Source organism: Ixodes scapularis, unplaced genomic scaffold (assembly GCF_016920785.2).
Source record: "Ixodes scapularis isolate PalLabHiFi unplaced genomic scaffold, ASM1692078v2 PGA_scaffold6__148_contigs__length_123643588, whole genome shotgun sequence".
NCBI classification, from domain to species: Eukaryota; Metazoa; Arthropoda; class Arachnida; order Ixodida; family Ixodidae; genus Ixodes; species Ixodes scapularis.
The window spans coordinates 87,113,725-87,124,771 of NW_024609881.1; positions in this window are offsets into that span (position 1 = coordinate 87,113,725).

Here is an 11,047-nt window from a genome sequence, read left to right on the forward strand (position 1 = left end):
TGCTCATTACAACACTCATAGAGTGCTCTCACATCTTCAGCGTCTGACGAAATGTCTCAGCCAGGGACTTGCCTAGCTACAGGCCTTTTTTTTAAAGAAAACTCTTAGATGACATGTATACTTACCGCTACGAGACAACTTCATCTGGGTCTTCCACAGGTTGCCGAAGGCAACAACGTGATTATACTTGATCGAATAGACGACCTCAACTTTGTCCAGTTTAGGACGATATGAATTTAAGAACTCGCACAATACGTTTTTGCAAAGCCAACGTATTTGAAAGCGTCCCCCGAATAATATCTAAAATAGATGGGAAAGTGGGGGGAAAGGGGAGGGGAGGGCGGGGTTCTGCGATAGATATTCTGAGGCCAGAAGGCAGCAGCGGAGAGATCAGGATTGAAGACGGGTGAAGATATATATTTGAGAAAGTGAACACTGTTCATCACCTCAACAATATCAACAAAGAAGGCTGGGTCGTGAACACGAGAGCCCAGCCTTCTTTTGGCGGGTTCTGAACACAAGAGCCCAGTATTCTTTTAGCCTCTCGTGTCTCGAAAGAAGACCGACCGATATCACCTTTCACAAGGTCATTTGCTGCCCGCCCTTGGCATCCCAGCGCTTGATGTCCTACTTCCCTGTGGCAGCGCTAGAGGTATTCTCAAAGTTCGCCGGCAACGCGGGTGACTGCGTTTCCGAATTTGAGCCCGCGCACAGCAACAGCCTTCCATAGTTACCCGGCGACAACGCATCGGTCGTAGCACCAGAGGCACCGCCTTCGCAGGATGTTTCGCTTGATTATGGAGAATGCCCTGAGGCCCTGGTGGCGCTCGGTCAGGTTGTCCCCGGTAGCTGACAACGTTACTGCAAGCTAAGTATCTGTACTTGGAGAGAACTCGAGTTGCTGCACCGTGTAGGGGAAGTGATCCGAAGTTGCCCTCCCCACCGGAGAAAAGTACTGTCACGGACATGTTGGTATTGAAGCGTAGTTGGAGTTGATCTGAGGTGGTTTCACAACTTGCGAGTGCCACACCTCCCCCTATGGCCAACACTAGCTTCGTAAAAGTAAGTTAGGGGGGTAGGGGTGAGCGCAGCGGCTGCTCAAGGCTGCCGGACTTCGTGTCGATGAAGAGAAAACACCACTAAAGCATGGACTTTATGAAGAGAGTGGCCACCTCGGTCGGCTCGCATTGCCTTTGTTGTGCCACTGGCATTTTCGACATCATCGTCGTCGTCGATTCGGCAGTGAACTTCGTTGGACATAAGGGACCGAAAAACGGGGGAAATGACGTAAACGAAAATTCGCGCTGCCAAGCCGCCAACCTAAACCTGCTCGCCGAAAGTCCTTGAAAGGCTAGCATCCCGCAGGCCATGCTGCCGCAGCGCCGCCACATACATTCGGGACCTTTCCACGATCGCCTTCACACCGCAATGCAGGGCGCGCGTCGGCGCGTTGACGCGTTGCCGCCTGCACTCTAAGAAAAAATTGAGGAAACAGGTAGCAACGGCGCATTTTTCTCTCTTCTACTGACGCGCTCCCAAGCGCACACGAGAAGAGAGGAAGAGCGAGACGATTTTTCTCGCTTTTCCGGGTAGATGGGAGAAAGCTTCCGCCCTCCCAGTCCAAGCAGAGCATTTCGGTTGCATTGACGTATTTACACCTAATTTTATCAAACGAGCAAACGAAGCCTCTGGAAACAGCGAAGTTTCGGAGCGGTGCTAGCAGCGCTACGTACACTGGGCTGAGATTGCTATCTCCGGTATGGTGTACTAGAACTGGGCAGTGTGTCGTCCACTCCGAGAAGCAACGGAGGGAGGAGGGCGGCAGGGGGCGCTGCGGTTAACAGGCGTGCTCCTTCCCGCTCGGATTGCCGTGTTGTCGTACTGCTTGCCATCGCCTGGTTCGCGTCGTCGCTTTGTTTTGCAGCAGTGTTTTTTTGTTGTTTCTTACGATTGAGTGAAATGGATTGCGATCGGTGCCGTTCGGTGGCATGTAGGCAACGCGTGCAATGACGGAAAAACGGCGGGACAATGCTTTCCCTACATCCCGGGGGGGTTCTCCACGCAGCCTCCATCAGGGCCAGGCCAAGACAGGAACAGCAGGCAAACTCCCGCAAAGAACATCACGAGACGGGAAGGTCTCTCGCGACACGCTTTGTTTAATACATATATACAAAGTAACTAAATCGTCCGAGAGCACACATGCGCCCTCTTGTTTACTCCTGTTATAGGCTCGCTGTTGGTGTCCCACCGGTCGGCAGCCAATGGTGGCCGAACTGCCAACAAACGCCCTCTTCAGGCCCCGCCCCCACTCATCCCCCGAGCATGCACACGCACACACTGTAGTGGCGGCCGGACATCATATCCGGCGCCGAGACACTCTCGCCCTCGAATGCCGCGCCGAGGAAAGGGTCCACTGTCAGCCCGGGAGACGACGTTGGCCGAGATAGTGCTGATCCCTCCATCAGGCGGCGTTGTGGCACGAGAAAGGGTTTGGCCGGAACATCCGCTAGTGGCGTCCGAAGATAACCCCTGCCGAACACACCCTCACGGAGGTCCCGCAGCTGGCACGCCGTCACCCGGAATCCTCGCATGGTAATCCCCCCGTTTCCGGACAGCGTAATCGCAGCCAGAAAAAAGGGTCCGGCTCAGCTTCGCGCTTAGGTGTGGCGACATCAACACGGTGGTCCTCCGTCGAAAGCCACGGCATCCCTTTGTCGCCTCTCGCTTCGTTTCTGGGCACAACTGACCGGAACCATATGGCGACGTTACTCAAGGGGTTCACCGGTGCCGGCTGGATTAGATAGAGATGGTCTGGTCCGGGGGCCGTTCATAACAGGGTGCACTCCCCCTTGTTTTTCCGAAGGCACTCTTTAATTCACAACGACTCGTATTCTCAATGCCCCTCGAGCGAGCGCCCCCTCCCCCCCCCCCACCACCCCCCTAATTTCAATTCCTGGGGCCCGTCCGGGTTGCAACAGTAGCTACCGGTCCTGCAAAAAAGCCCGTTCCCTTTTTCGTGCCCCTCTCGAGTTCGATCGGCGTGAGTCGTGATCCTGCAACATTAAAAGGAGTGACAGGGAGACTATGCTTTATGTAATGAAAAAAGGCATGACAGTCGTCCTCTACATTTTCTTTTCGGACTTTTCGCACTCTGTAAAGTATCTGTTTGATCAGTTTTATAGACACTGGCAGTGTTGGGTAATGTACATCTAAAAGCTACTTCAAGTAAAGTACAAACTAAATGGTACGTGATGTACTTTAATTAAAGTAGTAAGTACACTCGGTGCAATGTACTTGAAATGAAGTGCTATACAATGTAATTCAAATGTAAGTACAAGTATTTTAACACTATATTTCATGATGTCCTTTAATCCCCCTATACAGTGATTTCTTAACAGGTATGCATTGCCCAGGGGTGATCATGGGTGCATGACCTATTTTGAAAAACAGCCGCGAATATTTGATAAAGTCAAGTGGCAAACAGAGTAGTTATTTTCAGGAATGGAGCCAAATTCCCAAGTCCCTCTTCTGAATTTGGCACCCCTTGAACTGGATTGTTGCACCCAAGGGGGTTAAATGTACTAGGAGAGAGCATGACGTCAGCCCCGTAGCTTCCGCTAGCAGTCCTCTCATAGAGAAGTGTCCTCTCTTTAATGGAAAAAAAAAAAAAAAACTGAGTGTGAAAGTGAACTGGTGATAATTAATTATAACGCGACAGCTGAGATTTGGGTGCGAAAAAATTAAAGGAATTTCAAGTCGAAGGAAAAGACAAAAGAGAATGTCTCAAAACATTGTGGCGTTCTCCTCTGTTGTCTTTTTCTTCAAATTGAAAGTTTAATTGTTCCGCACCACACGTTCAGGTGCTATGTTATGATTAATATTGCTCTCCTAATATTTTAAACCTCATCGCTTGCGCTGACCGACCGAGAAGTAGCGAGAGTTCAAAAAGCTACTGGAAAGCCGCCCCCAGAACATGCGGAGCGATACGGCGTCTGCTCACGTCTCTGGTGAGAGAAGAATATCCCTCCCAGTATTTCTTCGGAGTTGACAAAGCATCATTATGTAATACAAATTTAACAAAACCAAATTCGGGGAATCTACTTTGAAGTCGGGAATTGTACTTTCCTCGGAAAGTACCAGAAAAAAATACTTTATGTGAAGTACAAGTACATATTCAGAGAATGTACTTTAAGTAAAGTACAAGTTTCCTAAACCTACTTGGAGCAGTACTTTTAGTACAATATACTTAAAGCACTTCCCAACACAGATCTCTATAGCGTACCATGCAGCCTAGGAAAGTAGACGATAGAATCCGATTTGTAAGCCCAATTTTGTTTCCCCAAACGTTGAAACAATTCATTACGTAAGTGCGCTTCAACCACGGAATTCTTTGATCACAACTACAGTGACAACGAAATTATAGGGTCACAAAAGCAGACATTTGTTTAGGTATCATGCCATAAGCATGCTTATCCTACGTTATCCAGGGGATTTAACACGTTCAGGACGTCTCTTTCAAGAGACTTCCCGAACGTTTCCCGGTGTAGATGGAATTTCCACCTATTCAGAACGCAACAATGTTAGTGCGAACAAGCGATCGCCGTTTTTCTATGAGAAACCAAAGGATCTCAGAAAAGTTATAATTCCTAGGGAAAAAGCTCATTCAGGTCTATAATGCAGGTGATGAAATTTCGTACTCGGTAATACTCTTTCGAAGTAAATGCGAAAAAGTGCCAATGTTGTGTTCGCGCTTGCAGTGTCGCGATGTGTACTGTGGCGTCCTGCCCGAAGATGCACGTCTCGGGCGAAGCATTTGGCGAGGAATCATTGGGAGAAATAATATGTGAAACAGCAGAAATAAGGAGTGCCGTAAAGAACTAGCCAAACAATACGAAACAATCGAACCCGTGTGGAACGCCAAGCAAGCGCTACCGCTGCCTGCGCTCCGCACTCTGGCAGCACGCCTACTACACGTTGCGCCCTCCCGCAGCGACCGATCCGGTCATCGCTGAAAAAGCCCCCCTCCCCCTCCCCCCCCCCCCCCCCCCCCCTTCGCCCGCGCCCGCTGCACTGCCCAGTATTCTAGTACACCATACCTTCGGATTGCGTAACCTACGCGGAACCACGCGGAACACGAGTAACGATGAGTCCACGGTGGATGTATTGACGTTGACAACGTTATGGAAATCGTGGAAACTGCGTCCAAAACGGGCAGGTTTTGCTGCCAGGTGCCTGGGTGCCTTCCGTGCTTAGTTCGGTTCGGTTTTCCGATGCCAAGTGCCAACCGGCAGTCAACGAGGTTCTGTATTTCTGCGTGACAGTATCATTGCAGCAACATCGTAAAGGAGGTGTTTTGAGTTGTTAACAGAACACTGGAATTGTCGACGATGTGACCAGGTCTTCGCGTATCATTTGTGTAAAAACCAGATGAGATGACGTAAACTGTTGGGCATTGATACCGCTGGTCGAGCCGTGATCGAAGGGGCAGGGTGTCGTAGGTTGACATTCCGCTTTACATTAAGGAGTTTAAGACCCTTGAGGGATTACTTGCAATCGATCGACGTGCAAATAGTAATTTTGGAATGCTGCTCTGAACCGTAGCTCCTATCGTACAGTGGCCAATGTGAATGTCGGTTGTCTTTTCCCCGAGACTGATTGCGCTCTGGGGAAAGGACTGAACAGCATGAAAATATGACGGGAAGTACGTATATTTACGGTTTGGACGTTTAGTATTAAGGAAGGATTGTAGGTAAAATCGAGAAAAAAAAAGCTCTCCTTTATTTTGCTGTTTAAATATACTAGAGTTCCTGGAGAAACTTCCCTCCTAGTGGCGCGCTGGAATGAGCGCTAGACGTTTTCGAGGCCGCCACGGCGTAGCTCCGTATGCTTAACACCTGCCGCAAGTCGCGGCTTGACTGCAGTGAAGTTGATCGAAAAGCGATTTCTCTGCCCGTAAAGCATCACTTCCAGCTGAATGAATATCCGCTCTACAAATATTAATTCAAGACGACAATTGCAGCCGCACACGAACAGCCTAAATAGAAAAACCAACACTGCAATAGAAATACTGGATGCGCCGTGCCTTGCGGGGAAACAAGTGTACGGCTTGGAACCGCATTGGAGCGGCTTGATTAATTGGCTCTCACATAATTACGGCATGAGCGTTTACTTTTTGTTGTGAGATTCACCTCCTGAGCCGTTCAAAAGACTCTTAGAGACATGACGTTGCTGGAAAGATCAACATGCTGGGAATATTTTTAATGCTTAGGCGGTCACCGAGAAATTCCCTACGCTCAAGACGATTAGTATAAAAGACGGAAACGCAGAGCTCAAAAGTAGTGATCGGGTTCATGTGCTGTTGTGTTGATGTTTCTATGCGCCGTGTGTATATGCGCTGAATGTATTCGTTCAGCTGATTCTTGTAGTTTGCGAAATGTATCGACATGTGTGTATAATAAAAGTTCCCGAAGATCCTGAAGCGCAGTGGTGGCGGAAGCAAATTAAAATAATTTTGCAGAACATGAATTTGGCGTTACCTAGCGCCACCTAGCCTAACTACTTCCAACTACTCTGCTTGACCATGTCATCTGGTGGCAAGAGATTTAACCTTCTTTCACGCTACACGATAATTTCTGGTTACCGTGCAACAGCGGCTTCGAGTTTGTTCTTTTGAGAGCTGCTTTTGGTTTCGCCGAATCGGTTTACTATTCCTCCCTTATGCGCGGTTGACGAAGGATTTGTGACTCGAAGACTAGCAAAGGTCAGACGTAAAGTGCACGAGGTAACTATGTATCGGTTGTCCCCGTTTAACATCGCAGTGCTGACGTCGAGAAGACGTAGTAACTGCTTTTGAAACGCAAGTCTCTTTGCCTGCCGTGCAAAGCTGGCTTCGGAAGTAAACACGGTTCGCGGAAAGCTCGTGCTACGCTCTTATTTGCTGCTCCTCTCGTCCCGTACAAGAGTAGCGTCCTCGTGATGTCTCATTGAGCTCGATTTGGTGCTGCCATATTGAGATGCAGGCGACAGAGGAATTTTGCTGCCCTGCTTTAGGGACGAAAGTTTCTCCCTTTGTAGAGGAACATAGGTTACAAGACCGTTCCTTCCTTTAGAAAGGACTATAGATACCTTTCCTTCCAAGAGTGCGGTCTCACTACCCCTACTCTAGTTCGTTGTATATTGGAATGGTATTGAAAAGCGCGAAAATACGGGGCACCAGTGAAAAGAGAGCACAGATACAGCTATGACCTACTACTGAAGTATATACGTCTGCGAGATACAGAAAGTAAATATAAAAAGAAGAAGATAGACAAAGAAAACGATCAACCGGATAAGACACCCCTCCCCGATCATGCCACCACATGCCTACATGTACTTGCCCAACGTCCCGATAAAAGCGACCACGTCACTCGATAAGGCTATACACGAAGCGCTACCGAGCCCTAGCGAGTGACTAGATTGATTTTATTAAGAAACTGGGCAATGGACTTCTTCCAAAACCGACGCGCCCCATCGCGGCGAAATATCACGCAGTGCACTCTGGGAACTAGTTGGCCACTCAGTTTCGGTTTCGACTGAGCAGCTTCATCTCATGCTATCACGCCGCGACCGAACGCGCTGCTTGCGTTTTCGATTATCTAACTTTTCACGAACGTACAATGCACTCATTCTCGAGCGATACAAAACGAAGACCGGAGCACTTTCCTTGGTTCCCGGAACACCGATATTGTGCGTGCGTATGCGAACGTAGGAAGTCGTGGCTTAGTCACCTCAACCCACGAGTGCATCTTTGAGCTCAATGTCAGTAAACCCGTCTAGTACCAGTGAACTACAACTAAAATTTGTTCGTCTGGAGCCGTACACGCATTTTGTTTGCCAAATGTCCGCTTCTCGTTACTTCATTGGGCGAAAAGCAAGCCGCATCCTCACAGGGTATCAAAGTTGAGGCCAGCGTTTACGCATGAACTTTTAAGGAAACGCAATAAATTCGACCTCACTACTGCACAAAAGTTACTATGATGTCTTCCTCGTGTCATCATATATCTACAACTAGAATTTTATGCTGATAGAAGATTAACTTTTCGCAAACGCTGAGATCGGCTAGCTACGACGGAGGCCCTAACAAGCGTCCCTTTTACTGACGCCCGAGATCTGTGCCGGGAACGGTGTGTCTGAAATTATCTCGGCATATTCAGGCAGGAAGAAAGCAAACACATAACAAATATTATGGCCATTAGCAGCCGTCAAATGCGCTTTGAATTCGTTCGAGCACTTGTCTGAAGAATGTCGCACCGTGCGCCGGACGGGCATGCATGAACCCCAATGCGGTGCGCATAGGGGTTCATGCCCGTCTGACGCACTACCGGCGAACGGTGCGACATTCTTCACACAAGTGCTCGACTTTTGCGTTCTTAAAACGGCCTGTATGCGCGAATTTGCCTATATGATTGCAGTATAACTTTATTTATGCGCATACGCGATGTTGAATATTAGTGGAATGCAAGTGGGTGGGGACTTCACTTCGTGCAGTGCTGCGGGTCAGTACAGATAAGAGAAAAGTGTGTTAAAATTGAGCTTTTCAATGGCACCTCCAAGTTTTACCTCGCGTACTCAGGCACATTAAGAAAAACAGTAATTGCAAAACGTAATATTTCGTCTATGGACGCACGAAGCAAACTTCCTGATCAACAACACTAATGTAAAGGCGCTAGCTCGATGTATGCATACTTATACGTTGCTACAGCTTGTTGATTCGTACACAAGCAAGATCCCCGAGCACCCGAGCTTCGCAGCGTCGAAACTCCCAGCACTGGCTCGTCCACATGCATACCTCGATTGGAACGCTAACAGAAAGGGTCAAGTACAAAAATACGACAAGCATGTGTTAAGACAAGCTATACGTCTCGGGATTGTGCTAAAGCTTCGAGGTATGACCATTTAGGTTAGTTTAGAGACCACAAATGACGCTCTCGGGACCAGAAAACAATCCCTTGTCGACGTGTCGATCGAAACCGAAACCATGCCACCCTCCTCCCTGGCCAACTAGTTCCCAGAGTGCAACGCGCGCCGTGTTGCATGCAGGGCTTTATGGAAGTAGTCTATTACGCGTAGGCGCGTGCATCATGATGGTGGGGGAGGGGTGTGTTTCTGGGTTTATTGTTTTGTGTCTATCTTGTTGTTTTTATGCAGGGTTGGGCTGTATCACGATACAAATGTATCGCGATAGTATTTCAAATACATTTCGTATCTGTATTTCTGTATCGCGATACATTTTTTTCCACCAGTATCTGTATTCCTGTATCGAAATACATTTGGTATGTTTTTTTGTATCGCGATACAATCAGGATGAAATGTATTTCGTTACATTTCTTGAGAAATACCTCCCCCCGAAAAAACAAACAAACAAACAAATCCGGACGCTTTTTTTCTTCTTCTGAGGGCACCAGGGCCAAGGTGGTACTGGGGCATTGTTAGTGTGCTGACAAAGGTTCCTTTCGATTTTCCGAACTATTTTTCTATGCTTCGTCTTCTTTCTTCTGAGAAGTGCTGCGTAGTCGGGGACTCGAACCAGGTGGCGTGCCAGGAGTGGAGTGAGAGCATCTTGTGCCTCAGGTCCTTAGGTAGGGATTTCTTGAGTCATTGTTTGCTGGCATCCAATGCTCGCTGCTAACCGTCTCTCTTGCCTTAGCGTACACAGTTCACCCAGCGGGAAAAGCTGAGTCACAGTCCGTTGCAGCACGAGCCGGGCGGTGGTTGGCTTGAAATAGTAGGATCACTCACGCAGTGAAGTTCAGCACATATTCGAATGCGTCTGCGGCTGCGCCCGTAATATTGCACGGCTCAAGGGTACGTGATCAGCCGACGTGAACGTGACCCGCTGCCCTGACAATCCGAAACCCAGGAAGGAGGCCAGACGTGGCCCCGCGGTGCCGACTCAGACTCCGTACAGCTGCAATTCGTCTCAAGCGCGCTGTTTTTCGGAGAACTCGTACCTGTGCCGGCAGTATAAGGTCGCAATCCACGAGGTCTCTTTGGATGATGCAAGGTGAGACTTAAGGACTGCAATCCATGCGTCGGTGGCGGAGGGTCGGAAGAAAGAACCTTCGCAACATGGATGCTAACGTATCGTTTTTTCAGCCGTAACAGACGATAAGACATGTGTTCCAGGATGATTCAGGTGGTCCACTATTCTCAAAAATTCCAAATGGCACTGCCTGCACAATCTTCAACGAGGTAACCTACAACGAAAGTACGCATCGTCCTTTCATACAACAGCGTGGTAAATTTTCATGTTTAAGACCACACCAACAGATAAAGAATAGGAGTTCATTCCGCCGTGACGTCATGTGATCAATGTTGACAGGGGCATCCTTATTGGCCAGGGGCGTTGTGACGTTTTGGTGGGATTTAGGGTGACATCGAATTTTAGAGGTCGAAGTCTTCTCGCATCCCTCGTCAGACATACAGGATGTCAGAGAAGGGATTGCGGCCAGTCCTAGATGGAACGTTTCCTTTGACTCCATTGAAGACTCCTAGCCGTTCGAAACCGCACTTCCTTCAAGGCATAGTGCCATGCCTACGGGAAAGTAATCTCGGGATCAAAAACTTCCACTTCCAACTTTAAGCTTCACCTCATTTGGCATCTCAAGCAAATTCGAAGAATGTATTGCAGTATCAGTATTTCTGTATTTGTATTTCTGCCCTTCCTAAAATGTATTCCTGTATTTGTATTTCCAAATACTTTTTGCGTCTATTTGAAATGTATTTCCGATACGTATCGCGATACATTTTTGCAGATATATTTCAGTATCAGTATTTTAGCTACTATTTTAATGTATCCCAGTATTTGTATTCCATAATACATTTTTGAGTATTTCTGCCCAACCCTGTTTTTATGTTTAGTAGCTGTACAAGGCAGAAGTAAAATTTTCAGTTGTAAGTCAACGCTATGGCTGTGTTCTCCTTCAACTGGTCCTCCGTCTTTTTGCGATTTTAATGAGTTAGCATTAGAACACTAATTTTGACGAAAAACCGGCGGTGTCTTTCATTT